This window comes from Mesocricetus auratus, unplaced genomic scaffold (genome assembly GCF_017639785.1).
Source record: "Mesocricetus auratus isolate SY011 unplaced genomic scaffold, BCM_Maur_2.0 Super-Scaffold_100014, whole genome shotgun sequence".
NCBI lineage: Eukaryota > Metazoa > Chordata > Mammalia > Rodentia > Cricetidae > Mesocricetus > Mesocricetus auratus.
In genome coordinates, this window is record NW_024429197.1 from 5,487,461 (window position 1) to 5,503,613 (window position 16,153).

Here is a 16,153-nt window from a genome sequence, read left to right on the forward strand (position 1 = left end):
GGCACAACAGCTTGAAGGCAGCCAAAGGAAAAGAATATACAGCCTCAAACAGGAAGAGGCTGCAGCAGGCCTCCTCAGATGCTGAGGGGGGAGGAGGGGCTGCAGCAGGCCTCCTCAGATGTTGTAAGAGAAACAGGGACTGCAGCAGACCTCAGATGCTACGAGGAGTGGGGGGGGGGCTGCAGCAGGCCTCCTCAGAGGTTACATCTCAGTGCCCCAAAACAATGACAGGAAATCTATCAATCAAGAATTTCATACGAAGCCAAGACTTTCCAAATAAGCAGTGTGATGGTCACTTTCAACACAATGCTGTCTGTGCAAACTGAAGAAAAGGCGATAGATACTTTCCTTGAAGCTCAGTGTCTAAGTGAGGGTGAAAAACACCATGACCAACTAAATCTTGGGGATCTAGGTGTACAGCTTACATCCACTGTGAAGGGAGTCCATCAGTAACTCAAGCATGGGCCATGGACAAACACTGCTCACTGGCTTTCTCCCCAGAGATTACTCAGCCTACTTTCCCATACCACCCAGGACCATCTGCTGAGCAGTGACACAGCCAAGTGGGCTGGGCTCTCACACATCAGTTTTTAATCAAGAAATGCTCCCAGCCTTGAAATGCAGTTAAAAAAAAAAAAAACTGAAAGGTCCAAACATTCAAAAATTCTTCTAAAAAGCCTTTCCATTAAAGTCTGATTCCTTCTCTCCAAACTGTAACTCCAAATACTGTGAGAAAACTAAAGCAATTGAAACTACAAGCTTAGCAGACACCCATAGCTAAACCCTGAACTGAACTCCTGGAACCCAGCGACAGAAAGGGAGGACTGATGAGCAAAGGTCAAGACTGGGCTTGTTTAACCCACAGAAACAGCTGATCTGAACAAGGGGGAGCTCTTGGACCCCAGACTGATGGCTGGGAGGCCAGCATAGGACTGATCCAGACCCCCTAAATGTGGGTATCAGTGAGGAGGCCTAGGCAATCTATAGGGCCTAGAGTGTAGATCAGTATTTATCCCTGGCATACAAATGGATTTTGGGCCAGGCGTTGGTGGCGCACGCCTTTAATCCCAGCATTCGGGAGGCAGATCTTTGTGAGTTGGAGACCAGCCTGGTCTATAAGAGCTAGTTCCAGGACAGCCTCCAAAGCCACAGAGAAACCCTGTCTCGAAAACCAAAAAAAAAAAAAACCAAATGGATTTTGGATGCCCATCCCACAATAATGGATGCTCTCTCAGCCTGGACTCTTGGGGGAGGACCTAGGCCCTGCCTTTAATGATATGACAGACTCTGGAGATCCCCCATGGAGGCCCCACACTCCCTGGGGAATGGAGTGGGAGGAGGGGAGGGAGAGGGAGCTGGAATTGACATGTGAAGCAACCTTGTATCTAATTTAATTTTTTTTAAAGTTAAAAAAAAAACAAGCAGCTCAGGGTTCTGCCAAGGCTCTGGGTGACTTCAAGGGAGGGGAAAGGAAGAAGAGAAAAGGGAGAGGAGGAGGGAGATGGGCGGGGAGAGGGGAGCACAAAGGCCACACTGGGGTTGGGGAGCTGTCCAGGCCCATAAAAATGGCTCCGATTCATCTTAACTTAAGGTCAGAGTTCAAACCCACTATTGCTCTTTCAAGGTTAAACACGTAATGTTTGGTAAAGAAGTCTTTTGCAGCCGGGCGTTGGTAGTGCACGCCTTTAATCCGAACACTCGGGAGGCAGAGGCAGGCGGATCTTTGTGAGTTCGAGGCCAGCCTGGACTACAGAGTTCCAGGACAGTCTCCAAAACAATAGAGAAAAACCCTGTCTCAAACCCCCCCAAAAAGTCATTTGCCTTCCTCCCTTTTGATTGGGGTATAAAAAAGCTTTGAATAATAAACTTGGGGTAGTTCTGGTATTCACCATATGCCCTCCTGACTCTATCCTATGTCTCTGTCTTTTCTTTAGTATCCTTAATTTTTTTAGCTGCCATTTCTTAATCTATATACTTCCCTCCAAGCACGGAGGAATAAGCCAGGCAGGATCCAGCTGTTGTTTCCCAGAGGTAGGGTAAAACAGATGGGCCCTCTATGTGGGGCACAAACTGACAGTCCTTAACGAGGGTCCTAAAGGGAGCCTGTAATCCCAGCTACAAAATCTAGACCAGCTGAAAACCCACTCTGGAAATACAGCTTAGGTGTAGAGCACTTTACCCAGAGAATCCTATTCTCTGAATAGTGAAACGGGTTGTTTTTAGTTTTTTGTTTTTTATATATATTTGCCATGTAAGCATTTTTGATTGGCCCAAAACAAAATAAAAATATCCTATTACACAAAATGACAATGTTCCAGAACTGACTAATACTACAGGGATTTTTAAATTATTATTAAATCTGTCTGTTTACTTGTGGAAAGGGTGTCATGTGCATGTGTATGGCAATCAGAGGACAACTTGCTAGGTTACATTCTCTCTGCCCACTGTCTTGATCTCAGGGATGGAACCTGGTCATCGGGCTTGGTAGGAAACCCCTTGCTGAGCTATCTTGCTGACCACAGTAGCCCTACATTTCACAAGCAGCTGAGGTCAAGGACAAACTATGCTTCTTATATTATAGTGTTGTGCCCCACTGACGGGCACATTACTGCTACTTCAGGGAAAAGAGAGAGACACGATCATCAAGATGGAAGCGTAAACCAGGTATGGCGCACAAGCCTTTAATCCAAGCACTTGGAAGGCAGAGTCACTGGATCTGTGAATTCATGGCCAGCCTGGTCTACAGAGTGAGTTCTATGACAACCAGGGCTACACTGAGAAACACTGTCTCAAAAGACCCCCCCCCAAAAAAAGATATAACTATAGACCAGCCCAGGCTCAAAAGTCAGAAACAGGAAGACACCAAGCTAGAGGTTAGCCTGAATCATATAGTGAGACCCTGTTGCTGGGGGAATCTTAGTTCAGTGGAAGAGTGCTTGTCCAGCAAGTGTCCAGCCCTAGAGTTTGTCCCCAGCAATGCAAACACAAAGATGGGGACTGTAATTCATTTTGACATACACCTATGTAGCTGGAATCTTTCAAACAATGGAAAATCAGATTTCAAAAATATTACTTTTTTAAAAAACCAGATGAACCAGAAATGAAGCAGTAACTTAACAATAATGAACCAACCAAGCTGGGAGGGAAAGCAGGCAGCAAGACACTCTTGAGAAGAGCAAGTTTGCATGCATTAGACTGCTCCCTCAGTCTAGCAAGGTCTTTATTGGTGAATTACTAAGTACCATAAAATTGAATCAAATACACTATTAAGATATAATTCTGTTATTTGGGTTATGACTCAATTACACTGTTTAAAATTCTTTTACATGTGAGTGTGTGGGCTGGAAGAAAAAGGGTTTCACCAGACTACATCTCAAAAGACAACTTCATTCACAATCCTGTTCAACAGCTAGCAGATCACAACAGGCTTCTTTTGTTTCCATTTTAATGAACCATCGTGTAACTGTTTCATTCATATGAGTACCACTCTGACACTCAAAAAAAATGTAAAGCTCCTCTGGAAAGAAACTGCTGGTCTTAGCAGGTACTTTGTCATCTACTTTCCAGAATGACAGTCTACAGACAAGCAGGGAATGAGGCAGGCCCAGGTACCCACTGACTCACATACGATGAGCCCATCAATGGCAGGTGTACGTTCTCAATGAACTTCTCCACCCTAAAGTATGCTAGCTGCCCCCAACTTCTGCTTCTCCCCAGTTTCCTCAATAAAAACAAAATGAGGCTCTGGGTGGGTGTTCTAAGACACCAGGAATCTTTTTTGTTTTGTTTTGTTTTTTCGTTGGTTGTGTGTTTTTGTTTTTGTTTTTTTTTGAAACAGGGTTTCTCTGTATTGTTTTGGAGGTTGTCCTGGAACTCACTCTGTAGATCAGGCTGTCGCCGTCCTTGAACTCAGAGATCCACCTGCCTCTGCCTCCCTAGTGTTGGGATTAAAGGTGTAAACCATCAACACCCAGAGACATCAGGACTCTTGTCCTCCCCTTCTCCTTCCTCCTAACTGGGACACAAACAAGCAGAACTGCAGCCATCCAGCCGACACTACATGAGAATCTCTGACATTGAAGTGCCACAACAGCTCAGGACCTGATACCATGCTGATTAGGGATGTTCAGATTAAAAAAGAATACTTGTTTTAAGCCAGGGAATTTGCTAATACATTCACTCCTGCAGCACTCACCATCTTTTTTCACATTTTTGCAAGCTTACAGAATTTCAAAGAAACCTACATCTTATTGACTTGCACAAAGTCCCTATACAAGAAAATGCTAAACTAAGAAAGAAAGCTCACCAAACAGTGCTCAATGGTAGAGCACTTGCCTGGCATGTGTGGGGCTGTCAGCCTGATTCCCACCCAACAACACAAAAGGAAGACAGTTGACTTTACAATGGGAAGGAAAACAGCAGTGGCTGTCAGAGGCCACTAGTTTGTTAACCTGGCTAACTGCATGCCAGTAGTAAATGTTCCAAGTTCTAGGAGAATGTCAGGATCAAGTGAGGATTTTGCACATCAGGTCCCAAGAGATTTCCAAACAATAATTAACTCATTTGATGAACCTACTTCAATAGTAATGTACAAATAAAAACTAAAGGGCACACTCACTGAAAAATGAAATCAATTCATTTCTGCGTCACTCTAACACCCAATACTCCCAAAGTATTACTGCAAATGTGAAAGGAAACCAATTCCACAGCATTGTCTTCTATCTCCACAGTTACACACATGGAAAAAACCATAATAAATGGACTTTAAAAAAAAAAGCATTGCCCCAATAACTATGCAAGCTCCAATTTAATATTACATTTAATATTTAAAACCTAAATTAACAGCCGGGCGGTGGTGGCACACGCCTTTAGTCCCAGCACTCGGGAGGCAGAGGCAGGAGGATCTTTGTGAGTTCGAGGCCGGGCTAGACCAACAGCCTCCAAAACAATACAGAGAAACCCTGTCTCGTAAAAACAAAAACAAAAACAAAAAAAAACCTAAATTAACAAGCTGGGCAGTGGCGGCGCACACCTTTAATTTCAGCACTGGGAGGCATAGGCAGGAGGATCTCTTGATTTCAAGGCCAGTCTGGTCTATATAGTAAGTTCCAAGACAGCCAGGCTATGTAGAGACCCTGTCTCACAAAAACAAAACAAAAAAAAAAATAGGTTTATAGGTGTAGGCTTAAAGTCCCAGAACTGGAGAGATGAAGACAGATGAGTCACACTGTGGTGGTTTCAGTAAGAATGTCCCCCATATTGTCATATATTTGAATGTCTGATCCCTAACTGGTGGATGTTTAAGACTAGAAAGTGTGGCCTTTGTTGGAGGAGGTGTGTCACTGGGATGGACTTTGAGTGCCTACAGTGCCCCTCTCTGCCTGTGGCTCAGAATGTAGCTGGCAGTCACTTTCTTTTCTAAGAGGTGCCTTGGTCATGATGTCTCTTCACAGCAGTAGAGCAGTGACTGAGACACAGAGCAACACATTTTGTTTTAAATAATAAAATTAATAAACAAGAAAGATAGAAAACTAAATCTTTGTTTGTTTGTTTTGGTTTTGAGGCAGGGTGTCACTATGTAGACCAAGATGGCCTTAAATTCAGAGATTCTCCTGCCTCTGCCTGTCTCCTCAGTGCTGGGATTAAAAGTCACCATTCAGACATCTTTTTTTTTTATTGCACTTATCGTATATACAATATACTGGGTTTCAGGGCTGGGGAGATAGATTAGAGGTTAAGAGCACTGACTACTCTTCCAGAGGACCTGAGTTCAATTCCCACCAACCACATGGTGGCTCACAACCATCTGTAATGAAATCTGGCACCCTCTTCTGGCATGCAGATATGAATTCAGGCAGAATACTGTATACATAATAAATAAATCTTTAAAAAAAATAATATACTGGGTTTCATCCTGACATCCTATACATGAATGCAGCTTGGTCACTTTCACAGAACTGAATGCTTTAGGTAATTAAGGAAACGGAAAAGAGGGCTGTGGCCTGGCACTAGCATCGGGGCCTTCTAGACCCGGCTGGGAAAAGAGTGAATGCAATCAGTGCCTCACTTCCAGCTACTGTATCTCGGACCCCAGCTGGGTGCAGCTCTGCCACAGAGCACTTCCATGGCAGAAGGGAGGCCCTAGGTTTGACCCTTCAACAGCACACACAGCAAAGTGAATTCCAGTAAACGAAGTAAAAATGCTGTGCATGGAAAGCCAACCCAGGGGTCCCGTTGGGAGGGGAGACCACTAGCAGTCAGTGGAACTGCTGTGTAACATTCTGTGCCCCGGAATCTCTACTAAGGAAGTATCTCAAATACTGTCAATCATCTGTCAATCAGAGATAGTCCCAGCAAAACTACTGAACAGTCATAAAGACCTCTGACCTACACAGACAAGCTCAAACATCTACACATGCATGCACACGCATTAGAAGAGGAAAAACCTTTTCACTTTTTTTTAAAAGATGACAGTGTCTTATTGCCATGAAGATATACTACGTCTTCCTGATTGCTAAGCAGCTGATCCTGGTATCCTACATCACATTTTGTCTAGTCACAGACAAAAAGGACAAAAACTCAGGCTAAAACACATGCATCCAATTGGCAGTGTATCCATTCCAGGGAGTGGCCCAGGGTACACACAGCAACTTCAATTCCCAAATCCAACCACAGTCACCTCTCACCTGGGGCCTCTTTCTGAGGTCGAAGCATTCCTCACCCCAGCTGCATACCAGAAGAGACCTCCTGCTTTAATTCTGCCCCATTTGCCAATCACTTCACCTTCAATAACCATTTGCGTTTCATCCAATTTACCAACTAATCAGCAATCTACACCATTCTGAACACTGCTGTCATACAATCAGACAGGTAAGCCTTGCTGCTCTCCACGGCCAACTCTGCTGGTGAACAACATTACCTGCTGAGGTTTCTTGCTGCAGCAGAGAAGGGATGGGCTCCTTGCTGAGGCTATAAATCCCAATACTAGTGGCACTTCCTCCCAATTGTGGCATCTCTATACACTCTCCCTCAAGAAATCCATTCTAGCAACAACTATTCAGAGACTCTTGACCCAGGACACTGTCCCCCCGCCCCAGCCCCTTCTCCTGTACCAGACCTTACTGCAGTAGCAGCCATTTTTGGTTCAGTTCTGCTGGAGCTCCAGCTGGAAGGCAGGACAGCAAGAAGAGACCAACAAAGGACTTTGAAAAGGAAACTGTTAGACACACAGTGTCTCACAAACATTGTACTCATCATGTCATTAAAAATACAGCCCTCCTTTACATCAGATGTACAATGTCCAACTATTTCCTAGCTGGCAATGTATCAGCACCAGTGTGGTTACTACACAGACAAATCCTACTGGCTAAGGAGCAGGACACTCAACAAGCTGGGTTTCTATTTAACTGGATTAGACAACAAACAGGTTTTCCAGTATTGTTTTGGGGTGGAGGTTCATTGCTGGGGATCATACCCAGGGCCTTGTCCATTCTAAACAAGCACTCTAACACTGAGCCATTTCCCAGTACTTAAAAACCAAACCAAAAAAAACAAGTGCTGTGAGAGGAAGCAGGATGGGAAGGTGGGAGGGCCTTCCTCTCCCTCACTTCCCCGTTGAGCGCATGCTTTAAATCCCAGCATTCGGGAGGCAGAGGCATGTGGAGCTCTGTGAGTTCGAGGCCAGCCTAGTCTACAAAGCAAGTTCCAGAACAGGCTCCAAAGCTACAGAGAAATCCTGTCCGGAAAAACCAAAAAAAGAAAAAAAAAAATCAACATTAACTTAATCTGCCTTAGAAATACAGGCCCTTTTAGGGCCTAACAGCTTTATTTCATTTTTCAAAATACAGTATGTTTATTTTTGATTATACAGCATTTGAGGGCTGAGGATGCAGCTGGGGGGGGGGTAGAGCACTCACCCCAGCACACTCAAGGACCTGGGTTCAAACCCCCGGCACCAGGAAAGCAATATGTAATTAAAGTAAACAAGATCATTTGTTATGTAAAAACTACCTAGCCTCACTAGGTAAAGCTGCGAACACTAATATATAAAGCACTTTCTTCACGTTTATCATTGTCTATTGTCTCGTGTATTAGGTGCATACCACAGCACTTATGTGAAAGTCAGGGACAGCTTTGGGGGTCAGTTCTCCCCTTCCACATGTCATTCGTTCCAGGCAAGGGATTCAGGTCCCAAGCTCGCACTGTTGGGCAGCACCACCTTTACCTGCTGAACCATCTCACTGGCTCCTCTAGGCATATTTTAAAAGTAAAATCTGGGCCGAGTGTTGGTGGCGCACGCCTTTAATCCCAGCATTTGGGAGGCAGAGGCAGGCGGATCTCTGTGAGTTCGAGGCCAGCCTGGTCTACAAGAGCTAGTTCCAGGACAGCCTCCAAAGCCACAGAGAAACCCTGTCTCGAAAAACCAAAAAAAAAAAAAAAAGTAAAATCTGAGCAGGGCAGTGGTGACACACACCTTAATCACAGACTTGGGAGGCAGAGAGGGGCAGATCTCTGTGAGTTGAGGTCAGTCTGGTCTACTAAGAAACCCTTTCTTGGAAAAAAAAAAGCAAAAATAAAGAAAAAGGGTAGAGCACTGGCCCATCATGAGAGAGACCCTGGTATAATCCCAAAGGCTGCAAAACAAAACAAAACAGGACTGATTTGAAATCAGTCAATCTGGAATGAGTTGCAGAATATTAAAGATATCTGGGGCTAGAGAACTATTCAGTGGTAGACCGTGTGCCCGCCTGCATCACTGTATCAGGCCTTCCCAGCACCACCATCCCCCTGCCCCTGCCTCCCACCCCTGGCCCCCAGTACAGAAGGTGAATAAGAACTAAACATTCTTTAACATAATAGTTTAATTTCTGTTGTATCATTTATAGGAACAAAAAGTAAAATCCCTGGTCAGCTGTCTCTCACCTGCCCTGTTAGGGAAGAGAGACTGGGAATTTGCTTTAGTTCCAATGATAGATACTCAAACAGATTATCTTCATACAAAAGCTCGTAGAGGAATCTTAGATCACTCATGATTCATGATCCAGTAGGCTGAGGGTGTAGTACAGTGACAGAGTGCTTGCCCAGCACATGTAATGCTGGTATGAACCCCAGCACTACACACACACATGCACGCACGCACACCACACCACACCACACCACACCACACCACACCACACAGCACACCCACAAACTGGAGAATCAAGGTTCAAACTCAAGGCCAGCCTGGGCTACACAGTGAGAACCTGTCTCAAAAAGCAAAGGAAAAAATAAAAATAAAAACCTGATGGAGCCCTCCATATGGGCATCTCTGAGTTGCATCCCCAGACTGAAGGATGAAGGAATTAAGGAACAGACACACTCCGATCTGTAACTGAAAGGAATCAAGCACCTCTATCTACACTGCAGGAAAGCTCAAAGCAACAAGTGGACTTCCAAGCTCTGGGGAAGCTGAGGAACTAGAGGTGAGTTTGATACCAGGTTGTAGCATAGAGAAATCCTATCTCAAAAGATTAAAAACAATGAAACACTAACCCATTGGCCAAAGTGCTAACAAATAGAAATAAGCATTACTGCTGGTGCTCACCTACAAGACCAGTAATAGGGAGAATGAGGAGTCCCCAGTTCAAGGCCAGTCTGAACTACACAGCCTGTCTCAAAAAAAAAAAAAAAAAAAAAAAAAACACAACAGAACAGAACAAAACAACCATCCAGGGCAGAAGAGGCTCAATGAATAAGAGTAATGGCTGTTCTTCCAGAGGACAAGTTTCGGTTCCAAGCACCCATGTGGACGCACGCTCACACTCCAGTATAAGGGGGACGCTCACACTCCTCACACTCCTCACACTCCAGTATAAGGGGGATGCTCACACTCCTCACACTCCAGTATAAGGGGGATGCTCACACTCCTCACCCTCCAGTATAAGGGGGACGCTCACACTCCTCACACTCCTCACACTCCAGTATAAGGGGGATGCTCACACTCCTCACACTCCAGTATAAGGGGGACGCTCACACTCCTCACACTCCAGTATAAGGGGGATGCTCACACTCCTCACAGTCCAGTATAAGGGGGTCTGCCCTGCTGGCCTCTTCAAGCACTGCATGCATGTTGTGCAGTCAGGCAAACAACCATACACATAAAACCAAAAGAAAGAGCCAGCGGTGGTGGCACACACTTTTAATCCCAGCCCTCAGGAGGCAGAAGCAGTGGAATCTCTGTGAGTTCGATGCCATCATGGTTTACAGAGTGACTTCCAGGACAATCAAGGACACAGATAAAAGGATGTCTCAAAAAAAATTGAATGAATGAATGAACAAACGAACAGAATCTCAAAAAACTGCCAGGTAAATAAGCTTTACACACATTGTTACTTTGATTCCTACATGTTTCCCTCTCCTTTCTCAAGTTAATTTTCTACACATTTACGTTTTTCCGGGTACAGGGATCACTCTTGACTTCATCCCACAGTCCTCCTGAGGTATACAAGAGGGCTAACCATGTGCTACTCCTACACCAAGCAGCTCTCTGCCACTGTCTGAATAAAGTCTAAAAAGCTCTCATCCCCAGGATTCCTAGATAGAAGTCCTGGCTGCTTCCCATACTCTACAGGTGCTCTCAAGCCCAGGAGTTTCTGCCACAGTAGCATGCCCTTCTGATAGCTGAGGCCATGTGAGAAGAGACCAAAAAGAGGATTTCCATGCCCTACTCCTCACTGTATTCTCAAGCCCAACAGAAAATAATGCGGGTTGCTATGGGCCATCAGGGGCTAGCAGATGAGTCAGCAGGTAAAGCCATTGGTGAGAAGTGGTTTCATTACACTTTGGACAACAGAGAAGCCAGCACAAGACAGCTGCCATTGTTTACATTGCTGAACATGCTGTCGGGGCCCCTGGGCTTGTAAAGCCACCTATTGTCAGCGAGCCCCATTTTCCTTAGTTAAGGGTTAAGAAGCATCAAGCTGAGCAAGGAGCTCGTAAAATGCTGTGAGCTGTGCCTTTCCCAAAGCACAGCTAACACGGTCAACCACCAATCAGGTCAGTGGTTCACTTCTCAAGATCTGTGGACCACAAAGCAGACAACTGAACACCCAACAACAGCCTTACCATTTAGAAGTCTGCCTCTAGTCACAAAAAACTGAGCTCTACGTAGACAGCCAGCATCAAGCACAGGGAAGTGCTTCAGTAACACACAAATGGACGTCAAGGGCACCAAACTACTTAAAATACAAAGAGAGGAACTGCAAACAAGTGGGCCAAATGGGAATTGCTAATCTCTTTGACAGCCACTTTCTGCTGAGAATTACCCTGAGCCACTTGATGGAACTCTCTGTCTGTTTCTGAATGCTCTCCACTCAGTCTCACTTCTCAGAGCCAAAAGCGGTCCTCTTCAAGAACCCTTGTGCCCTGAGATTCCCTCTCCAGACCCAGTTTTCCAAGTTCTCACTTCCAACAGAATGACTCAAAGTCCCAGCTGACTTCATACACAATGGTTTACCTACACATTTTCACCTGTAGCTCAGGGGGTAAGAGGATCACTAGAAATGAGCTATCAAACCATAAGGCATGAGACCAACTGAGTATCATTAGGTCCCTCCTACATAAAAATGATAAACAGCCTTGCCCAGGGCTAGGGAGACAGGGAAGGTAGACCTCTGAGTTCTGAGGCCAACCAGGTCTACATAGAGGTTCCAAACCAGCCAGTGTTACATAGCAAGACTCTGACTCAAAAAAAGTAAACAAATAAAACAAAACACCTGATCAATGAAGGATGAGGGACGAGAGTACAACTTGGGATGAGAGTGCATATTCAGTATGCAGGATCCAGCACTTAACACTATCAACTGCACTTCATTCCTCACTAGCATTTAAAGATCTTTTATCTAAAAATGGGGAGCCAGGGATATGGCTCAGCAGGTAATGGCTAACACCATTATATGTAACTTATCTTTTATCATAACTAAGGAAAACCATATCCATAAGTATCTTCAACATGCAGACACTATACATGTGGTAAAAATAATAATAATATCCTGGCTGTGGTGGTGCACACCTTTAATCCCAGCAATCGGAAGCCTAGAGATCTGATACTCAGAACCAAGTGTGCCACAGCACACAAGCAAACACATACATACACGCAAAACCAGTAATAAACAAAAACACTTAATGTTGACTTTGAGACTAGGGAGAAAGACCAGTGTAAAGTCACTATGAGAGTACGAGGTCCTGAGTTCAGATGCCCAACACTCACAAAAGTGCCCCTCAGTGCTATGGTTACAGGCCTACACCAATTCACCATGGACCATTCCAACTGTTGAGCAAGACTCAAGGCTAATGACATTTCACTCAACTGCGGATGGCCTTCTGATGACTAACGTCCTACTTCCTGTCTGTCCTCTGGCTCAGCTCTACCAATTCCACTGGGAGAAAGCTCAACTTTCTCAACTGTCTACTTGACACCTAGGAGACAGCACTTTCTTCTGCACCTCCTTCAACAGTAAGTACACATGGACTAGACCTTTGCTTCCTCTGCTCTCTGAGTAAAAAAGGACTGTGTGCCAACTTAGCATCAAGCACTGCTAAGCTAATCCCTAGTACCCAAACACGTGCCGTAAAAGCCTGGCAGATGCCTAAAGTAAAGGTGGGGATGGAGTAACAAGAGCCACGCAACGTCCAACTATAACCTCTGTATGCAAGTGGACACACAGTATATGTGCCACTACACACATGCACATACACACACACATACACACACCCCTACATATTCTGACCAACAAGTACATATACCACCACAGCCAACACCCACAACACAGAGAGACAGACAGACAGACAGACAGACAGACAGACAGACAGACAGAGACAGAGAGAGAGAGAGGTATCTCCTCCATTATTCCATCTGATCAAGTATAACCCTTTGAAAAGGAGACATGAGCTCCCCTATTTTACAGGTGGCAAACAGAACCTGTCAACAGAGACAAGCTTTACACAAGCTCACACTGCTTCAGAATCTTTATCTTTTTTTATTATTTCAGACCTGTAGGTTGATTAAAATATATTTTATTTTTATTATTATTTTGTGTTCTTACTTGATACCTGTTTTGTTATATATAATTTTACTATGTTAAAGTTAAAACCTTTTTATTTAGAAAGAAAAGAGGAGATGATGGGGTTGTCCTTCTGTGTATATGTTTCTCTTATTGGTTGATGGATAAAACACTGTGTGGCTAGTGGCCAGGCAGGAAGGATAGGCAGGGCTACCAGAGGAGAAATCGAGATGTGAGTCCAAGAAGAGAGGACATGTCAGGCGTTCTCAGGTAAGCCAAGACCACGTGGAAATGCACAGATTAATAGTAAATGGGCTAATAATTAAGACAGAGCGAGCCGGTAAGAAGCCCTAGCTGGCCAACAGTTTTATAATTAAGTCTCTGAGTGTTCATTTGGGCTGTGGAACAGGGCGGGAAATCCCATAACAACCAAGTGTGTACCTGGTGCCCTGGGAGGTCAGAAGAGGCCATCAGATAGCCTAGGACAGGGACCGGAGTAACAGATGGTTGTGACCCATTATATGGCTGCTAGAAATCAAACCCTGGTCCCCTGGATGAGCAACCTGTACTTTTAACCTTTGAGCCATCTCTCAGCCACAGATTTTTTAAATTGTTTCTCTCTGTGTAGCCCAGGCTGTCCTGAAATTCACTCTGTAAACCATACTGACCTTAAACTCGGAGAGCCACCTGCCTCTGCCTCCTGAGTCCTGGGATCAAAGGCGTGCCCCACCAATGCCCGGCGTCCTCTCCACTTTTAAGCAATCTGAATAAAAGCGACTTTACTGAAGAATCGTTACTTAAGGTAATGTCTGAACTGACTTTAAAATCCTCAAATTCTAAGAACATAAAAAGAAAACCCAAAATTCAATCTAAAAGTCAAACAACTTAGCCTACAGCTCTCAAGAGGCACTGGGAGCTTCCAGTTAGTCAGTACCAGGCCTTCCGAAGCTACAGTAAACACGTTGTCTGACAGAAATGAATGTATTCTTGGGGGAAGAAACTCTGAAGGCAGCCAGACAGTGCTGTGCCTATAATCCCAGCACTAAGAGAACATAGGAGTAAAGAAGGCCAAAGCCACCTTAAAAAGTCCAAGGCCAGACAGGTCTACCTTAGCAAGTTCAAGGCCAGCCCAGACTATACAATGAGAACTCTAAGGAAAGTGCTCACTTCAGCAGCACACATGCTAAAGTTGGACCCGACACAGGGTAGCACGGCCCCTGCACAAGGATGACACACAAATTACATATTTTTCCATTACCATGACCAATCAATAAACAATTCTCTTGGGGAAGAGTCTACTTCTAAATGACTTCCATTGGGAATATGCACTAGGGAAGCTAAGCGAATAGATTTCCTACATGAGGCCAGCCTAGCTACCTACTGCACTCCAGGCCAATCTGGGCTGCTGAATAAAACCTTTCCTCAAAATAAAACAAAGTGAAATTCAGTTTTCTAAGTTCTAAAATCGATATTAGTTGGGTAACCATATAATTTGCCATCCAAATCAGGAGAATAACAGAAAAGGGGGGGGGTGCCCAATTAGGTAATTGTCAATGTTACAAAAGCTCTCAAATCACTAAGAATTTACATAACAGAAATGCTTAGGCAAGTAACCCTGCCCTCTCTAAGCCTCTTAAGCAAAGGAAAGACAGGCAGAAAGCTGAATCCAAAAACCCCAAAGTTCCCTTCCAACTTAAAAAAAAAACGACAGCTAGAGAGATGCTCAATGGTTAGAGCACTGCTGCTCATGCAGAGGACCCGGGTACAAGTCCCAGCACCCACATGATGGCTCATGACCACCTAAACTCCAGTACCAAGGGATCTGATGCCCATTTCTGCCCTCCAAGAACACCGGGCACAAACATGGGGTTTTTTGTTTGTTTGGTTTTGGTTTTGGTTTTGTTTTCTGAGACAAGGTTTCTCTGTATTGTTTTGGAGGCTGTCCTGGAACTTGCTCTGTAGACCAGGTTGGCCACGAACTCACAGAGATCCACTTGCCTCTGCCTCCCCAGTGCTGGGATTAAAGGCGTGTGCCATCAACGCCCGGCTGAGGTACAAACATGGTACACAGACATAGGTTCGGACAAAAAAAACCCATACACATAAAAAATATTAAGAAAAAAAGAGAAAAAACAGCTGATGGAACGACTCTTGAAACACACTTCAAACTTTATTCTTCAAACACTTTTTTTCTTGTTTTTTTTTTTTTCCCGACACAGGGTTTCTCTGTGTAACACTCCTGAATATCCTAAATCTCATTTTGTAGACAAGGCTATGTAGTCCTGGCTATGCCCTGGATGTCCTGGCACCCTCTTCTGGCTTTCTCAGGTGCCATCACACACACACACACACACACACACACACACACACACACACACACACACACACCTAAATATAAACATACAGACACCCATAAAATGTTTCAAAACTTGAAAGTGGTAAAGCCATCGACAAGCATACGCAAGGCCCTGGGTTTGATCTCCAGCAAGCGAGGGTGGGGGAAGAACAATGTGTTGACTCAGGTGAAACCAACCTCTTCAAACACATTCCAAGCCCCTCAGAATCTAGGTCCAATCTGTCACGCATTCCACCACCAGAATCCAATGCTCCCAGCACTCAGGCAGGACTCAGGGCCCAGTACACACTGTGCTTGTCTCATAGTGGTCCCTACTCTTAATTCAGTCCCTCTGCACACTCAGATCCTGCCCCGTTTTCTTTTCACTCATCTTCGCACTCAAGCTGTTTGTTTTGTTGGTGATGGGGTGGTGGCAGTGCTTTTTAGAGACAACATGGTGTCTCATGTAGTCCACACAGGCTTCCCACTTACTATGTAGCCAAGAAGTACTCTGAACCTCTAATCCTCCTGTGTCCACCTCCCACACTCAGCTTCCAAATTTCTTTCCCATTTTAAGAAGTTATTTATGGGCTGGAGAGATGGCTCAGAGGTTAAGAGCACTGACTGCTCTTCCAGAGGTCCTGAGTTCAATTCCCAGCAACCACATGGTGGCTCACAACCATCTGTAATGAGATCTGGCGCCCTCTTCTGGTATGTGCAGACATACATGGAGGCAGGATGTTGTATTCATAATAAATAAATAAATCTTAAAAAAATA

At 44.7% G+C, this 16,153-nt stretch overlaps 1 protein-coding gene and 1 pseudogene across 1 annotated transcript in view; one reads left to right on the forward strand and one right to left on the reverse strand.

Annotated features, from left to right (window-relative positions):
• The window catches only part of Eif4g3 (eukaryotic translation initiation factor 4 gamma 3), a 210,279-nt gene that overhangs the window by 183,862 nt on the left and 10,264 nt on the right, over nt 1-16,153 (reverse strand). The gene's annotated exons all lie outside the window — the stretch shown is intronic.
• Nucleotides 14,200-14,291, forward strand: LOC121144241 (annotated as a pseudogene).